The sequence below is a fragment of the Marmota monax genome, unplaced genomic scaffold, assembly GCF_021218885.2.
Source record: "Marmota monax isolate L192 unplaced genomic scaffold, Marmota_monax_Labrador192_F-V1.1 WCK01_AAM20220418_F8-fsc00057, whole genome shotgun sequence".
In the NCBI taxonomy this organism is placed as follows: domain Eukaryota; kingdom Metazoa; phylum Chordata; class Mammalia; order Rodentia; family Sciuridae; genus Marmota; species Marmota monax.
In genome coordinates, this window is record NW_026693933.1 from 5,979,913 (window position 1) to 6,002,906 (window position 22,994).

At 33.4% G+C, this 22,994-nt stretch overlaps 1 long non-coding RNA gene across 1 annotated transcript in view; it reads right to left on the reverse strand.

Moving 5' to 3' along the window:
- Positions 1–1,704: 1,704 nt before the first annotated feature.
- The window catches only part of LOC124106011 (uncharacterized), a 117,387-nt gene continuing 96,097 nt past the window's right edge, over positions 1,705–22,994 (reverse strand). Inside the window, exons 3-4 of the long non-coding RNA XR_006855964.2 lie at positions 3,698–3,787; positions 1,705–2,125 (exon numbers count right to left, since the gene is read on the reverse strand). This is a non-coding gene — a long non-coding RNA (uncharacterized LOC124106011). The remainder of the gene's footprint in view (positions 2,126–3,697; positions 3,788–22,994) is intronic.

Here is a 22,994-nt window from a genome sequence, read left to right on the forward strand (position 1 = left end):
TCCTGTGCCAGTCTTCAGTGGAAGCTTTACCTAGTTAACAAATTGTAGTATATGATCCTTCTCTGCTAGTCCTGCAGTTCCACTTCAAATGCCCAGAAATTATTAAAGATGGCTGAGGAGGGTGTGTGCTCCCCTAATAGCATCTTGATTCATTGACTGAGAAAGGATTCCTTGTTCTTTACCTTAATCTTGCATCCATATGAACCATATCTGTTTTATCTTTTTTTCCTGCCACATATTAAATGGCAAGTAAAGTTTCCCTATTTTAAATATTGGAAATTTCTAAACATAGCCTCTGAGCTCAGAAGGAACAACCTCTGTCTACAATCATTATCAAGTCATATTTCTTATAAACTGTTAAAATTCAGAAACAGAAATTTGTTCTTTTAACTTTGCCCCAATGATTTGAGAGTAGGCTAAGACCTCAGACACCTAGTAACTATCAAATTAAAAATTCTTGAAGTAGAAATGAATAAGAACTAACTTTATTAGTAATTTACATCTTAGTGTTCTAGGTCCTTTTTGTTTGGGGGGAGTAGATTTTATGGAAAGGAGATTGGAACAACTATTAAGACATTGTAGCTTTTGAAGGTAATGAAGGAAGAGCTCCTAAAAGGAATCACAGGGAGCAGAAAGTCGAATAATAAGCCATCATAATAATAAGCAGCACAGTTTCCCCTCCATGGCCCTCAATACACATTTCAAGACAAGTGGTCAGTGAAGTTGGTATATAATGCTCTGTGTGTCTCTCTATTAAATCCACATAATTCTGCTACACTGAACTCAGGATTTGCTGATAAATCTAAAACTAAGTTGTTCTGTCTTTATACCTGTAGGAGGGAAATATGGAAACATTGATGATACATATGCATTCTGTGAATGTATTTGTATACTTTTTCATGTTAGGCCATGTCTTCAAGAACAACTGAAAGCACTTGGTTCTCTTATATTTTGATTATGTTGAATCAGAAAGCACTTCCAAAACTAGGTAGTTTAAAAACAAGTGGAGTATGGGCTGGGGTTGTGGCTCAGCAGTAGAGGCTCAGTGGTAGAGTGCTTGCCTAGCATGCATGAGGCACTGGGTTTGATCCTCATCACCACATAAATGTAAAATAAAGATATTGTGTCCACCTAAAACTTAAGAATAAATATTTTTTTAAAAAATCAGTGAAGTTGAAGAAGAAAAAAGAGGAGGAGGGTGGAAAGACAAGAAAAGTTATAAAGGATGGAATTAAATTGACCATACTATACTATGAAATATATTAATAAACCATAATCAATTTTATCTTTATGGTATTTCCATAAAGCACTAATAAAGAAAAACTATAAATAAATAAAAGGAACACCAGTAGAAAAAGGGGAATAAGGGAAGGGAAGAAAGGAAGGAGAGGCTAAACATTGGGGACTGAAGTAGAGCAAATTATATTCCATGCTTATATTATTATGTTATAAAGGCCCCACTATTATGTATAACTATAATGCACTAATAAAAATACATTATATAAATCCCTGAGAATCTAGCAGTAGAATTGAGGAATCAGTGTACTTTTAAAAGAGTATATTAATATAACTAAAGAAATTTAACTAAAAAAGTAACCTAAACTGCATATTTATTTCAAATCTATGTTTTTATATGTTCTTATTATTTACTTCTTGTTTACACATACACTTTTAGTATAAATGCCACAATTTTCCACATTTGAACTTAATAATTGTTTTAATCAATTGTTTTGCTGCTGTGACCAAAAGACTTAAGAAGAACAATTTTACAGGATGAAAAGTTTATCTGGTGTTCATAGCTTCAGAGATCTTAGTCCATAGATGGCTTACTCCATTCCTCGGGGCCTGAGGTGAGGCGGAACATCGAGCTGAAGTGTGTGGAGGAGAAAAGCAGCTGAGAGATTCCCTTCACCCAGGATAAAATATATACCCCAAAGACACATCCTCAATTATCCACCTCCTCCATCCATACCCCACCTGCCTATAGTTACCAACCAGTTAATCCCTATAAGGGGATTAATGCATTGATGAAGTTAAGGACACAGTCTTAACAGTTCTGGGATTACCCAAAAGTCCAAGTCCAAAGTCTCCTCTGAGACTCAAGGCAAACTTTCAGCATGAACTCCTGTAAAAAACAAAAGCAAGTTATACATATCCAATATATAAAGACACAAAATACATGTTTATATTCCAAAAGAAGTAAATAGAGGCATGGAAAGAAAAAATGGGATCAAAACAAGACCAAATTCCAGCTGGGCAAACAAGTCCTGTAGTTTCATGTCTGGTACTTATGTTTTTATATGTTCTGGAGCACATGGCATTGTGGTGTTCTCTCCAAAAGGCTTGTGCAGCTTTGTTCTTATGGCTTTGCTTGTTCCAGTCAACAGCTTCTCTGTTGGCTTGTCTATGCTCAATTCCTGTAGCTTTCCTCTACAGATGTTCCACAGTACTGGCTTATCTTAATCTTGGGGAATCTCCACTGCAGCTTGGACTCTCCTCTCATTTCTCCATACAATGCCCTCTCAGGGGCAGCCTGCAGGGACTGCCTGGACTCCAACATCTTCCTTTGAAATATCTGTGAAAGCTTCCGTGACCCCCTAACTCCAGCATCCTGCCGTTTTGCAAAACCAGCATCTTGTGATTTCTGCCAAGGGCAGCTACCATCTCAAGCAGTAACCAAGACTCCAGGATAAAATGGATACAGCACCCTCTGCGTGCTTGGGTAGCGGAGCATGGTGAAACAACTTCCTAGGCCCTCCTGTGGAAGCAAGGTGCCCCACCAGTATTTTCTCAAAGGAATTTTTACTTTTATATCCTTGAGCCTGAGATGGGTGTGGTCTTGCCAATTCCAGAGATGCTAATAAGCTATCTTCCCTATTGTCTCTGGGCAAAGTCTTTAGCAATTTTTTGGTGGTTGTAATGTCTTTAACAACCACATTTCCCTTGGCCCTAGCTTTATTCACAGTTTTCTGGCTAAACTGCAAGTTTTTCAAATATTTCTGCTTAACTTTTTGCTCCTGGTTATCATAATAAATTTATCTAAAAGCTGCATCATCATCTATGCCACTGCCTAAAGGTTGTGCTGCCTTGAAAGTCCCTCCACAAGATTATTAGTCCATCACCTTTAAATTAAGCTTCACACAAAATCTGAAAACATGGGCAACAGGCATACAACTTCTTACATGAATGGACTATAGTTCAATTTCCAATAAGGTTTTCCTTCTCCTCTGAAATCTTATGAGCCCATTATTCACTGTCCACATTCCTTCAGCATTCTGGTCTTTTGAACTCCCATGAGTGTTGCCCATTAAGCTATTTTACAACACTATAAAACTTTGCAGGCTTGTGTCTCTAAACTTTTCAAAATACCTCCCACAAATTCCAAAAATCTCCAAAGGCTTCTGAACCACATGGTCAGAGTAGTCACAGCAATGACCCCACTTCTTGGTACCAATTTATGTTTTAGTTATCTTTCTCATTGCTGTGAAAGACCTGACAAGAATTAGAGTATGAAAAGTTTAGTTTGGGGCTCACAATTTTAGAGGCTCAGTCCTTAGATTGCCAACACCATTTCTCAGGGCCTGAGGTAAGGCAGGGCATCATATATCATGTTGGAAGAGTGTGACAGAGGAAAGTGATTTAGAACATTACACCAGAAAGGAGAAACAGAGAAGCTGAGGGAATGAATTTCACTCACCTGGGATGAAATATATAGGCACACCATCAATAACCCAGCTCCTCCAGCCACACACCATCTGTCTATGGGTATCATCCTGTTAATCCCTATCTGGAGATTAATAAACTGATTAAGTTAATGCTCTCATAACCCAATTATTTTACCCCTAAACTTTCATGCATTATCTCACATATGAGCTTTTGGGAGACATCTCATATTTAAACCATAACAATATGTCACATTATATCATATATTTTTCTCCAATGTAATCTTATTTTTTATTACGCTAAGTCCTCTTGTTTCCTCTTTTCACCCTTCTTCAAGAAGAAAATATTAATTATTTTAAGTGTACCATCCATACTTTTCCCCATGCTTGTCCAAACATACATTACAATGTGGTTTTTTTCTTAACAATGTATAATGGACAACGTGCTAATTTAGCAGACACTAACTCATTTATTTCAATAGCATAATGTTACATATTCAGTAATACTATATTGTTTCAAATATTTCTCTATTGAAAGATATTCAGGGCATTTTAGATTTTTCCTCTGTAACCATAAATATAGCTACACAATAAACTCCTCTGCTTTTATGTAAATATACAGATGCTTATTTTCCATGCAAAAGAATTCCAGAAGTTGAGAATCTTTATGGCATGCTTGGACAGCTAATGGTCAACTAATGGTCTGAAGTTATCTCTAAATATTCTTATGAGTCTGTGAGTCACTTTCCCAGTATCTCTGCTTCCAAAGCTGAAAGCAATACCCTCAGGAGAAAGCTGTTTTGGCAGCCTAAGTGTCTGCTTTGGATGTAAAAAGTATCAAGCTTTATTGTGATCAATCCCTAGGTAGAACCTTATATTTTTGTGGATTTTTTGTGGTCCATAACAAATACTGAAAAGTGAAGTGATTTTCCCAGGAGTTAAATATAATCGCTGTCAAAATGTTTGTTTCAGCACTTGCATTTTACTTATTCTTGTGTAGTATCTCTGTTTCAACGAAGCAGAACCCCTGGAAGTTCTGAGTCTTCTGCATCAGCTGACAGTGACTGGGGCTGTACCCCTGGAATATTCAAATGGGAACATACAAATGTCACCACAGAAACTCTCAGCAATTGCTGTCTTTTAGAACTGAACTCTAGAAAGTGGTCTTACAGATATCTCAGAGAGAAATGGGCACTCTGTTCCATATAAGCTAAAGTTCAGCAGGTGAAAAAGAAAGAACACATGAACGAGTTTGCTTTATGGATCTGATTAGCACCATCATTCTCTTGGATACACATTGTATATAGCTTTAATATTTAAAGCTACATACAGTTGTTGTGAACTGTCAGTCAATAGCTATTTTGCTGAATGTTCTATGTGACTTATAAGGACAGATTTGCCCTTATGGCAAATATATTTTGAAAAATACAATTTTATGTTCTCTGGATATATAACTTTGGATGCTGATATCTTAGCAACTCAATACTTTGTTTTTTTAGGGATCCATTTGGTGTATTTATAAGATTTCATTTTTATATGAATACCTCCAACATATAATTCTCCCTCTCAATTTGTGTACATGATTCATTTAAAATAAATACTAGATATTATGATCATTTTTGTTTTCCTATATATAAATTTTGCATAACCACTTTTTTTTTTTTTTTACTATTGCTCTGTAGTATGGTTTCAGGTCTGGTACAGTGATGCCACCTGCTTCACTCTGCATGCTAAGGATTGCTTTAACTATTCTGGGTCTCTTATTTTTCCAGATGAATTTCATGACTTCTTTTTCTATTTCTATGAGGAATATTATTGGATTTTGATTGGAATTGCATTAAATTTGTATAGTGCTCTTGATAGTATGGTCATTTTGACAATATTAATTTTGCCTATCCAAGAACAAAGTAGATCTTTCCATCTTCTCAGGTTTTCTTTAATTTATTTCTTTAGTGTTTTTTAGTTTTCATTGTAGAGGTCTTTCACCTCTTTCATTGATTCTCAAGTATTTTATTTTATTTTTTTGATGCTACTGTAAATTAGTAGTTTTCCTTGTTTGTATTTCAGAGAATTTATCACTGATATACAGAAATGCCTTTGATTTACGGATGCTGATTTTGCATCCTGTTACTTTGCTGAATTCATTTATTAGTTCTAGAAGTTTTCTGGTGGAATTTTTTGGGTCTTCTAGGTATAGAATCATATAGTTGGCAAATAGTGATAATTTGAGTTCTTCTTTTCCTATCCGTATTCCTTTAATTTCTTTCATTTGTCTAATTGCTCTGGTCAGTGTTTCAAGAATTATGTTAAATAAAAGTGGTGAAAGAGGACATCCATGTCTTGTCCCAGTTTTTAGAGGGAATGCTTTCATTTTTCTCCATTTAGAATGATGTTGACCTGAGGTTTAGCATTGATAGCTTTTGTGATGTTGAGATATGTTCCCGTTATACCTAGTTTTTCTAGTGTTTTGAACATGAATGGGTACTATATTTTGTCAAATGCTTTTTCTGCATTGTTTGAGGTGATCATATGATTTTTATCTTTAAGTCAATTGATGTGATTAATTACATTTATTGATTTCTGTATGTTGACCTAATCTTTCATTCCTGGAATGAACCCTATTTGATTGTGGTGCACGATCATTTTGATATGCTTTTGTATTTGATTTGCCAGAATTTTATTGAGAATTTTTTTATTTATGGTCATTGAGATATTGGTCTGAAGTTTTCTTTCTTTGATATGTCTTTGCCTGGTTTTGGAATCAGGGTGATATTGGCCTCATAGAATGAGTTTGGATGTGCTTCCTCTTTTTCTATTTCATGAAATAACTTGATAAATATTGGTATTATTTCTTCTTTAAAGGCTTGTACAACTCAGCTGTGTATCCATCCAGTCCTGGACTTTTCTTGGTTGGTAGGTTTCTGATGACATCTTTTATTTCATTGCTTGAAATTGATCTGTTTAAATTGTATACATCATCCTGATTCAATTTTGGCAAATCATATGACTCTAGAAATTTGTTGATGCCTTCAATATCTTCAATTATATTTTAAATGGAAAAAAATGTAAAGGATTACTCTTTATTGACTTACAATTCTTCTAAAATTAATTTAATGCTGCTTTTCTGCAATATTATATTTGAATTTGAGAAAAAGATAAATACTATAAAAACATAATTTATTCACAAATACCAATGAGGTTTTGGTGCACATTTTCTACAGACATTTTCTTCTCCAGTGAGGATATTTTATGGAAAGCAAGAATACTCATTTCTATTGTATCATTTGTTTAGAATAGCTGGTATTTGTACATCATTTTATTAGGAATTTTGCTGTTTTTATTTCTGAAAATTTAGCTTCAGTAATTATTTAATTTCAAGTTTCACAATGAAATTAAAACCACTAAACAGAATTTGGCCCTGCAGAAAACAGTAATATTTTAGAACAGCTACTGAGAGTTATCAGATCAGAGTTGCATGTCCATATGACTTCTTAGTAATAATCTCTCTTCCTTATTCACTTTATGTAGAGCCTTCCCCCAGTCTACAAAGGCAGTGCTAAATCATTTTGTGGAATGACAAAGTATTTAAAAATCTGGAAGTGTTCCAAATTCAAAACTTGCTAATTTCTATTTTTTAAAAAATTCAGTATTTAAGTATACCATGGTTAAATGTGTATGTGTGTGAAATTTTATTTTTGTTTTTGCTAAGCATAAAGTAGGAATGATAAACAGTCTTCCCATCCATAATGTTTATATACAAAATGTGTTTTTTCATCGTTAAAACCTTTTAGGCAATTAGGAATGGAGTTAACATATGTGCTAAAGCAATTAGGAAACTGTCTGCCAAACCTGAGCTCTCTCTATATAATGATGAAAAATAAAGTAAGTTATAATTTCATGTCAAAAAGTACTTGGAGAATTTTCTGAACAAATCATTCTTACATAGCCAATAAGAATTCCAATGATTAAAAAAATAAAACCACTTTATTTATTTATTTTAACAACTACTTTTTTCACTAAAATATATACATGAGTCAAAAGTATGTAAGTTTAGTCATTATCCCCAACCAATGTATGTAGAGATTCTAAAAGATAAAGTTGAAAATAGGGAGACTCAGAAGTCCTCTATTTTCCCAACTCCCTCTCCATCCTCATATCTCTTTATCTCTGTCTTCCCATGTATTACCAATATGCTTATTGCACTTCACTAAATCATCACGTATATCTGCATTTTTACATGCTGTTTCCCCTTCAGAATGCATTCATTATTTTTTTTTCTGAAGAGGTTTCCTACTCAAATTTTTAAAATCCAGTTTGAAAACAGAAAAAGTAATTCTATGTCTGAGGTCCCTCCTAGAACTCTGCACACATTTCTTGTGGTTAAATGAAATCATTAAACATTATTGATCCTACTGTGTAGACATATTAAATGCTACAGGCAATACAGAAACATTGATGAGGGTCCCGATCTCAATGTCATATCAGATGATATTATACTCATTTTCTATCTCAGTGGATTGTAACACATTCCCATTCCTCACTCATTTGTATTTTCTCAGTTCCTAACACTGTGTTTGGCACAGAAGGTATTAGATAAAACTTCAGACTGGTGCACCTCTCACACCATTTAAATTTGTTATCTCCTGGTAATGGGTATATCTGCCATTAGAGGACAGAGAGCCCTGCCCCACCAGAGCACTTCTGCTCCTAGGCTCCTAAGCTGGCTTAGTACACCACCAGCAATAGAAGGGGCTTGGGTGAGCTGTGCCACTTCACCGTCTTGGCTAACCAATGTCAATTTCTCGGAACTGGACTAGCACTCCACAGTCTGATCTGCTGAAGAACCGCACCTCCGTGGGGAGTGGAATTACCAGAGTAGATGACCTCATCCCTAGACCCCAAGACATAGCAGTGGCCTGCTATTTTTGCATGCCTACTGCTTCTGCACCCAGTCTTGTAGAGCCTGGGCCACTACTAAGTCCCACCACCTCTGTGTTCACAGTTGACATTATATACTACCTACTATCTTGATGCCCAGGTTACCACTCTGTTTTGTCTGCACTGGGATCTGAAATGGAGCTGCACCCTGCTCCATGGGGCCCAAACCTCTGGAACACCTGCATTCTCTGGACCTCTGCCAATATTGCTCTCTAATTCTAAAGATCAGAACCATAGCTACATCTCTGCCCCATTGGATTGAGTTACTGAAGTATGCCTTAGAGGCATAGACTTTGACTTTGATGGGGGCTGAATCTATCCATGCCTCAGAGAGTGAACTTGCTTCTATGCCACAGGTGGCATGGTAGTCTAGCAGTATACTGTTCTTACAATACCAGCTGCACAGACTCTCTGAACATCTATATTGTAGATACAGCACTGCTGTGGCTGCTTGTGGGCTATGTCAGTGAAACACTAGGTAGAGTATCCCAACCAAGTCTCTCTGCTGTGGGCAAAACAGGAAGACAAGGGCCACTAAAATCCTTGCTACTGAGAAATCTAACAATATACAGTGTCACCACCATTTCCATAAACTCTTACTGTCTAGATTATTGAGGTACATGTACTTGTTGCTGAAAAAGCTGCATAGAGACTACAGTGCTGTCTCTCTAGAACCAAAGCCAATACACCCTTCCCTAACAATATCCTAGAGTGCATCTGCAGTTAGGTCTGTCTTTATTAAAGCCATTCTATAGATTTAGACGATGTGATTTTACCATTAGATATATGTGCAGGGACAGAAGAAACATTAGAAAGTAACGAAACATTACACAACCAAATGAACACACTAATTTTTCAGTAGTTGACCATGAAGAGATGGATATTGATGAATTGAGAGAAAAGGAAATAAAAATAACTTCTTATGGAATTTCAGTGATACACAAGAGAATACACATAGATAATTCAACAAAATCAACAATTCATGAACTTATTGAGGCATTCAATAACAACTAAAAATAGATATCATAAAAAATAATTATACAGAAATTTTAAAGGTGAGGAATTTCATAAATAAAATAAAAATACAATAGAAAGATTTAGCAGTAGTCTAGGTTAAACAAGATGAAATAATCTATGAACTTGTAGAGAAGTCTTTTGAAATAACCCAGAGAGATAACTTGAATAGATAGATGGGGTGGGAGGGAGAGAAAAGGATGAAGAATAATAAAGAAAGTTCTATAGGACTTATGACACATTGTTTTTTTTTAATTTTTATTGTTGGTTGTTCAAAACATTACATAGTTCTTGATATATCATATTTCACCCTTTATGACACATTGTTAAGTAAACCAATAGTCATATTATGTGAGTTCCGGAAAGAGAACAGATAAAGTCATAAAAAATTTATTTAATAAAATAATCACTGAAAACTTCCCAAGTCTTGGGAGAAATGTAGAAATCTAGATCCATGAAACTCAAAAGTTCTCTAACATGTTCAATCCAAAGAGGTCCTTATCAACTACATATACAATATAATCAGAATGTCAAAACTCAATGAAAAAGAGAGTTCTGTTTTTTTCTCCTGGTTCATGGGATTAAACCCAGAGCCTGGCATTTTGCTAGGCAAACACTCTACCATTAAACAACATCTCCAACCCCCCACCCCCGCAAAATTTTAAAAGCATGAAATTAGGGGGAAAGTATCAAGTCACATGCAAGGACACCTAATTTGACAATCAATGGCTTTCTTAGTAGAAATCTTTCAGGCCAGGAGAGAATTGGATGATATATTTAAAGTCCTGAAACAAACTAAAACAAAACATATAATAACAAAAAGCCAAGATAGTAGGATGATACTCATCAATATTGTCCTTCAGAAATGAAGGAATAGTCTTTCTCAGAAAAGCAAAACCTTGGGAAATTCATTGTCACCAGACCTGTCTTATGAGAAATGCCTAAAGGAATTACTCTATCAGAAATGAAAGGATAATAATTAACATAATGAAAACATATGAAAATATAAAACACATGCTAACCATAAACATATAGTTAAATTAAGAATATTCATGATTATTTTGGTGGTATATAAATCTTTGATATCCCTAGTATGATGATTAAAATTCAAAATGATAAAACATAAAGATTCAATAAGTTTCTAAGGAATATAAAATTTAAAAAGATGTTAATTATAGCAGCAACAATGTAAGTTGAAGTGAGGAAGATAAAAATCTATAGTGTATTTATGTGCAACAAATTTAGTTGTTGTAGGCTTACCATATTCTGTTATAACTCTAAGGTATTTTATGTGAACCCCATGGTAATCACAAAGAAGAGTTTATAGCAGATTCAGAAACAAGAAAGACAATGGAATTCAAGCTTAGCATTATAGAAAAAAAAACAAACCACAAAGGTAAACAAGAGGGGAAGAAAGAAACAAAGAATTCATAAAACAATCAGAGAAAAATTAACAAAATGGCAGGAATAAGTCTTTACTCTGAATAAAAACCTTGAGTGTAAAGAGATTAAACTCTCAAATCCTGTTTGGATTAAAAAAATACAAGATCAAAACATGTATGACATATTCAACAATATGTACCATACCTAAATGTTACACATTTTAGCTTTAAGGATTTACATAAACTGGAAGAGAAGGGATGGAGAAAGATATTCCATGACAATAGCAACCAAAAGATATTTATATCAGATTAAAATAGGCCTCAAGAAAAACTGTTGCAAGAGTTAATGGATATTAATTAATTTTAAATTAATAATTAATTATTATTAATGTTAATAATTATTGATGTGATTATTTAGTGGAAAAGGTGTCAAGTAATCAAAAGACATAACAATTTTAAATATATATGCATTAACCTAAATATATAAAGCAAATATTAATGGACATTTAATGCATGGCTTACTTTGCTTGCATGATATTTTCCAACTCCATCCATTTACCTTTAAATGCCATGATTTTATTCTTTTTTAATGCTGAGTAATGTTACACTGTGTATATATACACCACAGTTTCTTTTTCCATTCATCTTTTTAAAAGCATCTAGGTTGCTTCCACAATTTAGCTATTGTGACTGTGCTGCTATAAACATTGATGTGGCTGTGTCACTGTAGTGTGCTGATTTTAAGTCCTTTGGGTATAGACTGAGGAGTGAGATAACTGGATCAAACGGTGGTTCCATTCCCAATTTTCTGAGGAATCTCCATATTGCTTTCCAGAGTAGTTGCACCAATTTGCAGTCCCACCAGCAATGTATGAGTGTGCCTTTTCCCCCACATCCTCGCCAACCTTTATTGTTGTCTGTATTCTTGATAACTGCCATTCTGACTGGGAAATTTGAGAGTAGTCTTGATTTGCTTTACTCTAATTACTAGAGATGTTGAACATTTTTTCATGTATTTGTTGATTGATTGTAAATACAACTATATTAACTTGCTACTTTTTTATTCTTTGTTCTTCAAATATTCTAAAAGCTAATTTTTAAATTATACCTGTTAATTTTTGTCATATTATTTTGTAATTATAGATATATTTAGTCATTTTCAGTGTTATTATTTCAGCTATCTTATACCATTAATATTGGTTAGTTTTCTCTCTATTCTTAACTTATTTTGAATTAATTTTATACCTTTCCTCATTCTACTTTATCATTATTAATATGGAATGATATATCATATATATTTGAATCTATGAATACTATAATTAAATTTTAGTGATCAGAAAAAGCATATTTAACTTCTCTAGATCTAAATTTCAGTATTATTTTTATCCTCTTCTCCCAAATTCTATGGCTCTAACACCACTTTAACTATGCTTACTGATCTTCAGGTTAGATGCTATTGTTTTTATGAATTTTAATTTTCATTTTCTAATTCCCAACATCTTTTATTCTTGGCAAGATATTTGTTCACATTAGACTCTTTCATGTTTTCTAACTCTTTAATTCTTTGTTATAGTTGTTATCTATTTAAACTTATTCTCCATTTATTGATTCTCTTTTTAGTTTGATTTTAAAGTTTTTAGCATTTATTCAATACTGTATTTTATTTATTTAAATAAATACATAAACAGTATGTACATGCTGCATCTGATAATTCCAATATGTCTCTAATTTATCATTCTGGGATAATCTATTTTTAGGTGACTCTACCTTTGGTAAATCCTACTTTGCTTCTTCTTATGTACTCTTAATTAGGAGTAAAATTCACAACTCCAGTTTACATGTTTCAGAAAATGTTCCAAGGGATATCTGAATACTATGCTTTCTTATTCAGTTAGTTTGGTCACTGTGCTTTGACTATGTATGATAAAAGTTCTTTCAAGCTTATTAATGCATCTAATAAGATTAAGATTTAATTTGAAATTTTAAATCATTTTTAATGTTACTATTATATAATTTGCCTCAAATACCAAATTACAATCAGAAAAGCCTACCATTTTGACATAAAATAGAAAACATAAATGTACCTTCTGTTTGCCTTCATTTTTTCTCATCAGTTTTTAGTTTCTCATATGATTTTTTATGTGCTCATATTGAATCAAAATTTAGTTCATTCTTCTGAGGCAATATCCAACTTTTTTCAAACTCAATTTTATTAATGAGAATATAAATAATGTATCAACTTAATACTTCTAGATTTATAGGTGAATGATAGACTGCTGTCTTTCTATGTAGAATTCAAGAGGTACAAATGGAAGGTGTTCGATATTTTCTGAAGCAAGTCATTTCATAAACTGATAGAGACAAACAACTTCATACTTTAGGAGGCCTAGCAGCTAATGGGAGGAAGAATGGACATAAAATTAAAATAATTCTCAAATAAAGAACTTTTTGAGAGAAAGAAGACTGCTGGAACACTGCCTTCATCCATAAGAAAACTTAAGGAGACCCAATCATAGGCTATACCAACAAAAGTCATGATAGTCCAACATGTGTTCAGTAGGTGAATATAAGGGAAGAACAAATACTGTTAATATTTGACAGTTTCAAGTAGAAAAAAATATTCAATCTTTAGTGCATAAATGAAAGTCATAGAGAACCAGAAGACTTTGTGGACAGAGGCAAGAGTTCAAAACACAAACTAAAAATTACACAAAGATAAGCAGATATATAAAGTGAGTAGAAAAAGAAGGAAATTTCTCCAAGTTTCTCTATAAGTTGTCACAGTATTCCACCAGAATCAATGAAAACAAACATTAACATATATCTTCATTATATTTGCTCTGATTTGCACACACTGTTCTCTTTTCCTAAAATTCCTCTTTTTCTTCCTTATCTTCCTACTCTCTTTTGTTCTATCAAAATTATCCCCACCTTTCAAGTGATGGAATAGATATCCCAGCTTCCTTTTCTGACCATGTCCTTCATCATCCTAAGCCTCATATAACAATTTGTCTCAGATGCTTTCATTGGACCAAGTCCATGTATCTGTCATAGCTTTACCCTCCTGTAAGATCATCTCCTTACTATTATTTTTCATAGGTGATGACCTCCAAGGCAGCTACTGAGGTATGATGTCCTTGAGAGCTATTCATGGAACATATTCATTCAACAACGTGACATGATGGTCATTTAAGAGTGTTTATTAAGTGATACAAACGAGTGCTAATACATGTCAAAACAACTAAAGAAATTGTGAATGAATTTTAAAGAAAAAGTTGAAAAGAATTAGTCATGTTAACTTAATAGCTCCTCTTCCCATAGATGCCCATGATTGTGTTTCTTATATTGCACATAAATTATATAATTTTTATCTCCTAAAAAAGCCTTCTGATAGTCATAAAGAAAACAAGAAAAACACAGGCATTAGTAGTCTCACATGACACATTCACAGCTAGAAAATGGTGGAAGAGCATCTACAACTAAGAAAACAGGATTACAAAGTGATATTCCAATACCCAGCAAAATTATATTATCCTTTCTAGAAGAAAGATATTTACAAACATATATGAATTTAGATAATTCAGAGATAAAACATTTGATGAAAATGTCAGAAACAAATGCATTTCATCAGAATCATCTGATATGGAAAACCAAAGAAAAGGAACCTAAGATATGTTGTGAGTTATGCAATATATGCAGGTACATCTAAATGTATAATGATTAGTCATCTGAAAAATCCAAACATAACATACACAGACAAGCATACTATAGATTTGCCTTAAACAAAATTCTACTGCAAAATGGAACTGTATGTACTAACTAAATCAGCCTCATATCTTAGCTAAATAATATTTATAATAGTGAATGTAGTGTTAGAAGAATTAAATATGGTACTTGATATATGGATGGTGCCCCCCAAAAGATATTACTAACAGAAGTAACTAATGATAATAAGTATTAATTATAGTATTCTATTTTATTATTACTTTTTTCAAGAATATATCCATTAACATCTCAATTCAGTATTTACACATCATGCTTTCTGTATTTTGGCAGTTAGTAACCTAAAATGTATTATTTTTCATACTTATAATTATTTTTGTAATGCATAAATCATGGAACAATTAATACAGTGTCAAATATAAAACAATTAAAAAGATTTATTTAGTACTGAAAAAATAAAAAATTAACAAAGATTAATCCCTGATATCCAGTGTAGAGAGGTACATCAATTTCCTTTTCTTTAAAAACTCTCAATTTAATCAAAAATTCAGTGAAAGGAGCAAAGGAAAGAGCCAGTGAACAATGAATAACAACCCCTGCTGGGAACGCATCCTCGACAGATGGTATTATCAGCAAAAGGCCTTGAAGAGACTTGTTGCCAAGCATTGCCAACAGGTCAGTCCCTTGTGAACAGCCATATGTACAAAAGCTCCTGTCATGCAGTCTTGTGCTGGAATGCCAGGATCAATTTGTAAGTTGTGTTAATACCTTAAACACATTCCTATACTAGAGCTCATGGTAAATTTCCACTTTTAAGCTTATCATCCTCCTATCTCTGTTCAATATCATCTTGCTTTCCACCAATTTGGTCTGTATTTCTCTTTTCAGTAGTGGCTTTTCTGGGGCTTTATTAAAATTATGGATACATTCCCATAATGAACTTGAAGGGATAAATATTATTTTGAAGAAAGCTTTGCTCATTTGCAATTAGAATAACTGCTTATTGGCAATAGCTAAAATATTATTTTAAATTTTTAAAGAGATGCACTCTCTAGTTTTTACTAGTGGGTTCTTAATTACCACTTCCACCCCCATTCTTTTGCCCAAACCTAGTATGAGCATACAGAGTCAATATTTTCAGAAATAAGAGTAGATGGGCTGAATGCATATGTCATCCAAATGATTCTACATCCATTTGACTTTACAGTTAATGTTCTTTTTCACTATAATCAACATAGAAATTTAGACAGGCAACTAGTGTAACATTGACACCTTTAAGTCAATCTCAAAACAGATTTTTTTATAGTCATGACTATCACACATTTGAAATTGTATATGCTTTTATTCTACATTGATCAGTAATCAACACTTAGTTACTTAAGTGTGAGGTGTTCTAAAAAATTGTGGAATGTACAATCTGCCAAAACAGATCTTGTGCTCTCCCTTAGGGGCATCTCAATAGTTAAAAAGAGATGTACGTATGACTTAAAAAAAATTTTTAAGGCTCATCTTAGGTATTTGATACATACATTTCTACTTCTACCAGGGACACTCTTTTATTCCGGAGCCTGCCTCTTCCCAGCTGACTCCTTCCCTTTCATATTCTAACTTAAACCTGCATTTATTTCAGGAGGGCTTTCCTGATCCCAACAGAATACTTAGGAATCTGATAAACCATTCAGCAACATCTTGCACTTTTCCTTTTATTCCCCACTATAAAGTAATTTGTTGCTTTTTCTTGACCTTCTCCACTAGACTGTAGGTAAGCCATGTGGGGACAGGGATTTTGTCTGTTTGATTCATCATATAGCTTCTGCATTAAGAAAAGAATCAACATATACAAATTGCATAACTGAATAAGAATACTCTAAATCTTTGAAGTCTTGTAAACAAATTTTAAAAAGCAAATGCCACTGTCATTTCAAAAATTTCAAAAAATACCTTGGAAAAGTAAATTCTTTAGTCCAGTATCATATAGTTTTGTACCTTCCACTTGTCCAAAATAATTTATAATCACTAATGACCCCAAATCCAAAGATAATTTCTCATCCAGTGGTAATAAACTATTTCATGTACTTCTGTGAGTTGAATTATCAATTATAGGAAATAAAGGATATTGGAGGGTCAGAAAACAAAATTCAGTAAGATTGTGCCTTGGCTTTTTATTAGTAACAAAACTAATATGGAAAATGAAATCTGTCAGTGGTGATAAAAACTGTAGTTGAAAGAATTTTCACATTAAGGAAAAGTAAAAGTTTCCATTCATCTCTTGCCTATGATTCATTTCTAGAGTCATTTTCAACCTTATTGACATATTACATTCTGCATATAGCTAATGGCCCTGATTCGCTCTGTGTGCGGAGCATTAATGAGTTAACAAGATAAGAATGAAACAGTTTTATTCAAAGGTGAAGGGTGATAGGTGAGACAATTTTAGTTTTATTACTTTCAAATGGCTTAATTATGGAAGCAAGAAAGTATTAAAACATCAAAGGATTTTGAAAAAAAACATTTCTGCAGCTTTTTTTTTTTTTTTTTTTTAAATCCAAAGAAATATTCTGTGGTTCCTGAATCTTACATGGCCTCAGTGTGTTTGAACTTTCACATACAGATGAATGTATCCTCTCTGTGGTATAATAGTCTAATAACAATTTGTATTATTTTCATTTACCAGAAAAATAAGGTAGAGCTGATTGTGCTGAAAGGATAGCAGTGGTTATTACACAACAATCTAGGACCAGAACACTTTCATGCAACTCCATATCTTTATGTCATATACTGGTAAGGACTCAAGTGTCTTTTAAAAAGTGTTTTCTTTTATTCTGTAAGGTATTTACATTTCCTACTGTTTTTTTTTACTTGCTACTTATCTGTTCATTGCTATTGTCTATTATTTGAGATAACCAAGAAATGACTTTCTTTAATATAACTATAGTTGCTCAAAATGACTAAACTTGAGAATATCAAAGACTTAACAAAAGCAAACAAAATAACAATTTTGCATAAAAATGAGATTTTTAAAAATAAGGATCTCCAACTAATAAACATTGACCCTCAAATTTATTTCCCTTACTGTTTAGTTTTAACATCTAATTTGGTGGAGCCAAGTAAAATGATTCTAGAGTTTATTAATGCATTACATTAACCCCCTCCCATGGTATTTCTTTCCTAAGCCAATATAGGGAGAGATACAAGAAACAACTGAAATTTTAAATTTCAGTTGTTCAGTTTTGTTTTTCCACTAGTTTCAACAGTTAATGAAGGGTCTTAATTAGACAAAAATTGAGATGCTAACACAGCAGTCTACTATCAGTTCATGTGTGTGTTTGAAATCTCTTTCACTAAACCCAGACTTTTTATTAAAACAGTATTGGGCTAGGGTAGAGTGCTTGCCTAGCACAGGTGAGGCACTGGGTTCAATCCTCAGTATCATATAAAAACAAATAAATACAATAAAGTTTAAATTCTTAAGAAAACAGCATTAATCTAATTCTCTCCTTTTATTAATAAGTAAATATCTTGGAAAAGTAAATTCTTTAGTCCAGTATCATATAGTTTTGTACCTTCCACTTATCTAAAATAATTTATATCACTAATGACCCCAAATCCAAAGATAACCTATTTCATGTATGTCTGTGACTTGAATTGTCAATTAAGACCAATAGTCTGAAATTCTCTATCTCCATACCAAGTATTTCTCCTGAGGTTCTGATTCATATGTCCATAGGCCTTTTGAGCATCTCCACTGAATCTCTATAGATAAAGTTTCAGTCCCACAAATCTAAAGCTAAATACATTTTACAGTTTAATTCCTTTAACTATAAGATTTAGATGACAAAAGTTCATAATTTTTATGAAGCAAAGTGAATTAAATAAGATGCCCTATATTATACCTAGCATAAATAAGTCAGAGATAAATATTAAATACATCATTTGATATCCATACTGTTATTCTTAGTTGCTTGATTCCATTCAACTCATGCCTCATTTCTTGAACATCCCATTTTCTCAGCACAAACTCTCCATTCTCCTTACTCTCAATTCTTCAGCTTAAACAGTATCCTACCAAGTGAAGTTCTTAAGTCAGATTTAAGACAATATGAGATAATCAGACTTAAAACAGCATCTCTGATAAAGCAGTAATTTTCAAACTACTAATGGTTTCATAGATTATCCTCAGAAAAGTGCTTTTATAAAATGAATCTATGACACAAAACTCATAAAACATGCAATATCTATACAACCTTTTCAAACTCTTTGAATAATTAGCTCCATCACATTCTATTTAAAAGTTGGCAATTTTTAAGTCTCTAGGTAGCTTAATCTTTATATTTTTAATCTGTTCTTGCATTTTTCAAATTTTGCTTACTATTTGGATAAAATGTTATTTTTTAAAAAACATTTTTAGTTGAGAATGGACACAATGTCTTTATTTTATTTATTTTTTATTTTTTATGCAGTGTTGAGGACCAAACCCAGTGCCTCAAACATGCGAGGCAAGCCCTCTGCCACTGAGTTACAAAAGCACACTACCACTGAGTTATGACCCCAGCCCCAAATGTTAATTTTTTTTACATGTTACAAAACTACATCAAGTATGATCATAAAGTAACTCAAACTCTTTTTTAGGATGCTCAACAACAACAACTCAATAAGTCTAGATATGCATTCCCAGAAAAGATGAGAAAGGACTGAGAAAATTGAACATAAGAAAAAAGTCATTAATTTCCAAAAGTGTGGTGCCAAGAATCTTTGTTTATAAAAAACCAGAAATAAGAAAAATTGTGTTCTATATATGTAATAAGAATTGTAATGCATTCTGCAGTCATATATAAATAAAAAAGTCTGCTCTAACTATGACATTCACATATTGTCTCTGTCTCTTAAACATACAAATTCTATTCTTAATAAGATCTTTAAAGTACTCCTGTTTCCAAAGAAAGATATTCGTTGCAGCAGTCCAGCTGCAGCAAACTAACCGGGGGGGTGACGAGCAACTTGTGTAGATTGATACAGCAGGAGTGGGAGCCGTTTATTGTAGGACAGGAGGGGTATATATACATTCCACACAGCTTATCTTAATTAACATAAACTAGATACAGCAGTCAACCAATAAGGAATCTCCATACTTAATGGCTCACTGGAGTTACTTCACAAACCACTCCCTCCGGCAAAATGCCAGGTGCCATTTAGAGACCCTAACATTAATAGATTAGCATATTTCTTATCTCTTTATTTTGTTATTTGATTCATAAGTTTACAATATCTCTTCTCAGATAATCCTCAACTTTACAAGATCATTAGGAATTACTGCCTTTCTCAAAAGTCCCTTAGTAATTGCTTGTGACTGGGTCACAGCTCTTTATTCCATGGGATTCATTAATGTTTGAGTGACTGTGTAGGGGTCTTTAGCAACTTAAAATACAGATGCCATGAAACAGGTTTTCAAGAATATGGAATTATGGTTCAATGCTATCTTCAGAGAATCAGAAAGCCCTCAGAGACTGCTTAGCAATTTAAAACAATGGACACCCCATAGCTCTGTTTAGGACTGTCATAGCCTTTTGAAAAAAAATCCCAGCATTCGCTCTGAAGTGCTTTTTACAAAGCCCCCAAATTCCTAATTCCTAATAAGTTCATCTCACTAGTAGATATATAATTCTCCTCTAACAGTGTTGTATTTTCTGCAGATTGCATGAGTATACACTGATCTTTAGCTCTGTTACAAGCAAAACAAAATCCTTTATTCCTTGAGCTCAAATACTCCAATGTAAAAGGATTCTTTTAGAACAGTATGTTCACATCACGTACTTGTCTAGTCATAAATATATATCTTCTTAGTTTTCTAAGTCATTGGCAAAATGTGCTGCTCTATAGCCATAATAAATTGTAAAATAATGCAAGAGGGACAAAATAGTTATGAGAACATTCTTTTGAAAGAAAAAAAAATTGAGTGTGATGGTTCATGCATTCTCTTAAGTAAATCATTAGAGGCTGGTTCATTTTCCTTCTTCCCTTTTTAAATTTAGGAATGGAGATAACATTGAAATTCTGGCCAAATCAGCTGTTGCTGAAATTTATAGAACAGTTTTGAAGTTACCAATGTAAACTTCACAGTGGGCTAAGAATCCAGCTGTGATGGCTTAGTAAGATAGTGTAATTGAAATTTAGATTTGTGATAGCATCCATCACCTTCCAAGAAAAGGTCCACACTGAGGAGGTAAGGGGAGGCAATAAATGAATTAAAAAACAAGGCACAAAACCAAGCCTCAAGAGAGAAGAAATTCTCTGCTAATGGTGATGGTAATTTTTTGTTGTTTTTGCATTGAAAAGAATCTCTTCATTGACATAAAAGGAAGGTAATTATTGCTTTAATTCTAGAAATATGACTTACTCTTCAATTTGTGGGCTTGGGGCAGCCAGCAGAGTACTATAAATCCCACATCCCAGAGGTGGGCAGGGAGTGAGCCAAGTGGCTAATTAGAGTAAATGTGAAAAGACACCATGCCAAATACACATTTTCGTTGGTGGCTATTTTTAACTGTGTGCAATATATTTTGACCTATTTCCCCTTGCTCAACTATCTTAAATGTTCACATTTTAAAGTATGACACATCCGAATACTATGCAAATATTTTCCTCGTATCTAAGTTCAATAAAAGAAGGCAAGTTTCTGACCCTGAAATGAATGCTGTCTTTTAGAAACCCAGGCACAGTTTGTCCAGTTCATTTTCTCTGCTTCACTAGTGTTGGCCGTTCAATTTCTTAACTCGAGATATCTAGTTATACTTCCTATATGCAGAGTTCTAGGTGGTACTTTCCAAATCCCATTCATGGAAACAGAGACCTTTCAAGACAAGCCATCTTCTCTTTCTTCTTCATGATATCACAAATGAGTTCTAGGAATGCCCCATATTTTGGTTTCTGCAATCACCACATACCTAAGAGAATCTTTGTTCTGAGTGCAAGCATTTCTCTCTCTCTCTCTCTCTCTCTCTCTCTCTCTCTCACACACACACACACACACACACACACACACACACACCCCCCAATTCACAGTGTCTAATGAAAGTGCTTTAAAGTTTAGGGATAAGAAATTAACTACTTTCCTCAATTTACTGGGAAATTATTGCGCCTTGCTGGAAATTACTGTGCCAGCATAACCCCATGCTGGAGTGCGCCCCCTGGTGTGTCTATTGAGCATTTCCCTTTTTTATATTCTATGGTAGAAAAGAATAGTAGTATTTCTCCATGTTTAGGGGCTGAGAGAGTTAATAGGCCAAGACAGACAGAGATGTGCAGTCACATGAAATACAGCACTGGGCATGCAACTTACCAGTTCTTTTAGGGTCTACACAGGCACTCCAATTTTTTTTTTCTCCAAGGCAATGTGCAAGTCTTACTTGAAATTGGTACTTTTATATATATATATATATATATATATACACACACACACACATATACATGCATATATATGTATACATATATATATGTATATATATACATACATACATATATAGTTATATATAACTATATATGTATATATAGTTATATATGGACACAATATCTTTATTTTGTTTTTATTTTTATCTGGTGCCAGAGATGGAACCCAGTGCCTCATATATGCTAGGCAAGCACTCTACCACTGAGCCACAACCCTGGCCCTGGTACTTGGTTTTGAGTTGAATTTTGCAAGACCAGTTTGACGCTGTTAAGGCAATAAGAGACACATCAAATTCCCACTCTCCAAAGATCCATCACATTGGCACTGTGTGAGAAAATATGGGTGTAAGCTCATATTCACTTTAAAATGTATAGTGTTGGGATAATATGTCTGAAAATTACCAGCCTTTATCTGTCTATTACTTGCTTTCATGAAATAAGTCAATGACTACTGTCATTCTATTTGTCGGAAAAATTCTTATTTTTTTTAAAGCACTTTAAACGGTTATCTAACTTTGCAAATCTTTGAATCAATTAGTGCAGAAATCAGCATTTGTAATTGAAGAAAAGTAAATTAAGGCCCAATGAATATATTTAACTGGCACAAGAACAATAAGGTAATAGTCAAGCTGAAACTAAAACTGAAGATAGCAAAAGTTTGATAATTTTATTTTTAGATGGTTATATAATACATGTTTGATATTGCAAGCAGATCTGGTAGATATAAGTGCTATGAAAATCAATCCTGGAGATAAATCCCACAATCTAAGAATTGGCTATATATTGAGGCAAAAATGTTTAGTCTGAGGTAGAGATATTAGCAGCAAGTCCA